Genomic DNA, 5,512 nt, shown 5'->3' on the forward strand with positions numbered 1-5,512 from the left:
TGCGGTTCTGTCTTCAGAAATATAGGCAGAAAAATTCAAGTCTTGGGGAGTACTGCACAGTTCCTTCATTAATACCTCCGTCTCGTCGGTCGTGCTAAAACGGGACCTGGTCATATCTCTCCATTCTCGCTTTCTGCTAAACAAAGTCACGAATTCAAAACCTCCGCATAACAGAGTCTTGTTTTCGTAGGCTCTTCAAGTCTGTTTACCTCACACATTCTGTCGTGTTTAAAGACATGCACTTGAGTGCACGACTATTTCCAAACCCAACTTTCGAAATCTCTGTCAAATATTTGGCTTGAAAATTCTGCATTCAAGAATTTTGTCGATTCAAGGACTATTTCTTAAGTCTCGGACAAGTCAAGCAAATGTGAATAATAGTAGTGACAGAGATTATACTGTAAAGTATGGATTTGAGGTACCATTTGATTCCCTGCACTAGAGTGCCTAAACAGCCTTCCTGAATGATGCCCTGATAGCAAAAGACACGTATCGCCTCTGCGGTTTCCGTCGCGTATCACAATCGATAAGTTCAGTCACCATTTTTCGATGCTTCGAGCGTCCATAGATGGTGTTCCTGAGCCCATTCTAACCTGTGTGCGAGATTGCATACGGTGAGCAGAGGTGCTGATATGAGAGATTCCCCCTGCACCCTATAGCAAGGAAGGGTGCAGAATGATACCTCTGTTCTCTTTGTGTCTCTTTACCAGGATGTAACTGATGACTGATCTGTTGCACTGTATCTCGTCTATACACGGGTCAGGTACGTTTACTCTACGCGCTAGTTGCACTAGGGTGCTTCACGGGACGAGTTTCTCGCCCTTGTGTTTACACACAGCATGACAGACACGAAAAGGATGAGTTGTCAGTCTGGGCAAGACAACCATCTCGAACGGCCTCTGTCGTACCTCCGGATTCTGCATATGTGATCATCCAAATCATGATGCTGTAGTATAGAAACAAACGAGGTTCACGCTGCTGGAGCAAGAAATTATTCCGTCTGCAATTCCAATATAGGAACCAGCTTACGAGAGAAATGGCAGTGCAACCCACTTAAGACCCCGCCATGGAGGTCGTCCTGTGAAATATTACAAATTGATAAGCATGCAAACATACACAGCGTGAGTCAGCTAAGGCAGGCCACCATACATATGTCCACAAGAAGTAAACATACTGCCTGACAAAAAAAAGTGTAGTACTAGATACGTTATCGGATGTTAACGAAACTACATACAGGTATACGCCATCTGTGGGTACGTAAATTATTAGAGTTGCATTTCCTGTGATAGTACAACGACCACCAGAATGCGTTAGTCTTTCTCGTGTTTCCAGTCAGGGTATATAAGGGGAGTTAACGTTAGATATTGAATGATCAGTGTGAAGGACGCAAAATGCTGCGTACTTGATTGAGACAGCGTTATCAACAACGAACAGAGTTTCAAGGGGGGCTCTTTGTGAGCCTACATTTGGCCGACTGCTCGAGTGGTACAATACCCAGATTTGTGGGACATTCGGATGTGACAGTGGTCCTACGGTGGACTGCTCTGGAACTTGAGGGCAGTCATACCACGTCTGACCAGCACTAGGGAGGATCGCCGTATTGTGCATCAGTAACGTGCTGACCCCTTCACATCTACGCCTTGCCGTTCATGACCAGCCAATAGACTCTCTGCGACATTCTGTAATCCCGTATCGTCACCTGGACACCAGCAGCTGCCGGGATAGGGAATTACGCTCCCATGTTTAGGCTGACATTAACACCACAACATAACCGGCTGAATGACTATGGTATCTTTTCCCGAAGGAACAGATACCATCGATGAACGTGCAGCTTCTTTAGAATGAAATGATAACTAAATCGAAACCCTTAGCTGCCAACAGGTGTTGTTGATACACATCAATGGGGACAGCTGAAGATGTATGCCCCTATCGGAACTCGAACACAGGATCTCCTGCTTACATGGCAGACGCTCTATCCATCTGAACCACTGGGGGCACAGAGGATAGTGCGACTGCAGGGTCTTATCCCTTGCACGCCTCTCACGAGAGCCAAATTCCCAACTGTCCACAACCTACATTTGCAGTAATCCTAATAGAGTGAATGGGCAAATATCTATTAGGAGTACTACAAATGTAGGTTGTGGATAGTTGGGAATGTGGGTCTCGCGGGAGACGTGCAAGGGATAAGTTCATGCAGTCGCACTATCCTCCGTGCCCCGGTGGCTCAGATGGATAGAGCGTCTGCCATGTAATCAGGAGATCCCGGGTTCGACTCCCGGTGGGGGCACACCTTTTCAGCTGTCCCCGTTGATGTATGTCAACAACACCTGTCGGCAGCTAAGGATTTCGATTTAATTATAATTTCATAACCAGCTGAGTTTGGAGTCGTGTCGTGACCGGAAAGCATGGACTGTTGATGAAATGCATCGGGTTGTGTTCAGTGGTGATTCGCTTTCTCCACCATCCTGGATGGCCATCGTCAGTGAGTATGGTGGCGGATTGCAGAGAGATCCCGCGCTTCCAGTGAAAGGGAGAGAGGTGGTAGTCCTAGCGGGCATGACTGCAAGTCACGACTGGTAGTGATTCAGGTGAGTCTGACGGCACAACGATACGTCACAAACATCCTGCGTCCTCATATGTCATGGTGTCAGTATTCAATTTGGTAACGCTCGTCCAGACATGACACGTGTCTCTGTGAACTGTCTGCGCTATGCTGAAGTAGTCCTGTGGCCAGAAAAATTCCCGGATCTGCCTCTGATAGAATATGTGCGGGACCGGATATGAATTTCATCCCAGTGCCAGTGTTCAGAATGTGAAGGACAAGTTACAACGTTCGTGGGTCACCTTACCTCAGGAGAGGATGCAACGCCTTTGTGACACGGTTCCAAAACGAATCAGTGCATTCATTCAAGCAAAAAAGGATAGAACATCGTACTGAGAAGCTGTAAGCGCATTGTCATATCGGTGGCTTGGTTGCGGAGTATCTTGGCGGGTGGCCGCGTTTGGAGAGTCGAACCCAGGACACGGAGCTGTTATGTTGTCCTGTCGGTAGCTCTACACGTAAAAGGCATTGTTATGGAAGTTTAAGTGTTGCTACAAATGCTATTGCAGTGAAGTAATGAGATATAGAATTGGTTTCAGTGAAAAGCGCGCAAAGAAGTAATTAAATATGAGCAGTGCCGCCGATAACGTTTTTGTGTATCCGCTCGTTGCGTGTCGTACCGTGCAGCATCAAACATCCGCGCCGTGTTCCGGCTCCCAGAATGAACTAATGTGAATCAGTATAAATTAGTTACCACTAAAGAGTGCAATCAAGTGCCAGTCAGTGTCTTGTAGAGAGCGTGAGAACGTGCGTTCGGTCATCGCGTTTCCGCATCACCAACAATCAGCCGCGCCGCGACGGTTACGCGCACGCTCGTACAAATGACAACTGAGAAAAATTAACTCTATAAACAGTGTTATATCGTCACTAGTTTCAACGAGGACTGGTACAAAATATCTGTGTATGCGTGACGAGCGTAAGAACTTTCGTTCGATCAGTAGGCTTCCTCATCATTAACAATCACCCGCGTCGCGTCGGTTACGCGTACGCTCGTCCAAGTGATATTGTGGGCGGATAATCATCCAGAAATTGGCATCAACATTTACGGCTTAGAGTGTAAACAGTGCAATCTGCTATTCTACTTATCGTTTCAGAATATAGTTGTTCATACCAGATGAAGGACAGCGTTGTTTTTGATGTTGATTGGATCCCCTAAACCCGCTTGCATATTTAGGTTCACAGTTTCAAGCAAACCAGCAGCAGTGTGAGGCAGAACAATACGACCGCCGCGAAATTATCAGATACGTGGTGTGGACAGGGCGCACGATGAAGAAGCGACAACCAGTTTGAGGGACCGCCACCATTTGTACCGCTGGGCGTGTTACAAAGTGAACTCACACTGCCAAGTTCTTTGTAAATCTCATTGAAATTTGTGATCACTGAAACAGCAGTAAAGGAAACAAAAGAATAATTTGGAGTAGGAAAAAACAGGAACTTGGAGGTTTGCCAATGATATAGTAATCCTGTCAGCTATAGCAAAGTACGTCGAAGAGCAGCTGAACGAAACGGACAGTGTCTTGAAAGTATGATATAAGCTGAACAGCAACAAAAGCGAAACGAGGATAATGGAATGTAGTCGAATTCAGTCAGGTGACGCTGAGAGAACTAGATTTGGAAATGAGACACTTAAAATAATAGATGAGTTTTGCTATTCTGACTGCGAAGAAACATGATGCTCGAAGTACCGAGGGTATAAAATGTAGGCTGGCAATGGCAAGAAAAGTTTTTCTGAAGAAGAGACATTTTTTAACATCGAGTATGGACTTAAGTGTCAGGAAGTCTTTTCTGAAAGTGTTTGTATGGAGAGTAGCCATGTGTGGCAGTGAAACATGGACGATAAACAGTTTAGATAAGAAGAGAATAGAATCTTTTGAAATTTAGTGCTAACGAAGAATACTGAAGCTGAAGATTAGGTGGGTAGATCACTAACTAATGAGGAGGCACTGAATAAAACTGGGGAGAAAAGAAATTTGTGGCACAGCCTGCCTTGAAGGATTCGGTTGGTAGCACACATTCTCAGACATCAAGGGATCACCAAATTAGTGCTGGAGGGAAGCATGGGGGGAGGGGGCGTAAAACTCGTAGAGGGAGACCAGAAGATGAATACAGCAAGCACATTCAGAAGAATGTAGGCTACAGTAGTTGCTCACGGATGAAGTGGTTTGCAGAGGATAGGGTAGTGTGGAGAGCTGCATCAAACCAGTCGTTGGACTGAAGATCACAACAACAACACTCACTGAAATAGCGTCACAGACCATCTCTGTCAGTGAAGATTCATTCCACTTCCGCGTCGCCTCTTGCTTTCTTCAATTATCTTAGTCAGTGTATGTCAAGGTGCGGTTTTCAGTAAGTTGTAATTGATAATGTGACAAAATTACTGATCGCCGCAAGTATTTATTAACGTTCGTGACTGCCGAAGTAAGGCACTGACCTTTTTAACGGAAGTATATCCTTTTTTCTGTGGCAATGGAAAGAGACTCCGAAGAGTTCAGCGATGTAACTTGTTTGAAAGTTGCTCAAATGCTAGCAAGATAATACCACAGCCAACTATTGCCCGCCGTCAGGAGAAGAGATCCCACAAACATATGTACCAAATCTAAGTAAACACGTAACTAATGTACAGTTCGTATACTTATTACTAGTTGACAAACCGGTTACTGTTGGGTTTTCGTTTTGCCAATTTGACCTGTGACCAAGACGAATATTTTCCTTTCGTTTTTTTATTGCCTTTGTACGTACTCCTTCAGTAGACTCGGTGTGAGGTGATCCCGGACAGTTTCTGTACTCCGCGTGCAGCTTTTTAGCGTGTCTAAAACGCGATTTTGTAAACGTCTCTATGGCAAAAGTTCTCGTAGCTAAGTTGCCTCGAGTGTCTTAGTGCTAAGGAGTAAATTCATAAAGACTTGACGC

The 5,512-nt window shown here is 45.3% G+C and overlaps 1 non-coding gene across 1 annotated transcript; it reads left to right on the forward strand.

Annotated features, from left to right (window-relative positions):
• Positions 1 to 2,213: 2,213 nt before the first annotated feature.
• Trnat-ugu lies at positions 2,214 to 2,287 on the forward strand. Its single transcript has one exon. It is a non-coding gene; the product is annotated as a tRNA-Thr (tRNA).
• The last annotated feature ends 3,225 nt before the right edge of the window (positions 2,288 to 5,512 follow it).

Source organism: Schistocerca piceifrons, chromosome 4 (assembly GCF_021461385.2).
Source record: "Schistocerca piceifrons isolate TAMUIC-IGC-003096 chromosome 4, iqSchPice1.1, whole genome shotgun sequence".
Taxonomy (NCBI): domain Eukaryota; kingdom Metazoa; phylum Arthropoda; class Insecta; order Orthoptera; family Acrididae; genus Schistocerca; species Schistocerca piceifrons.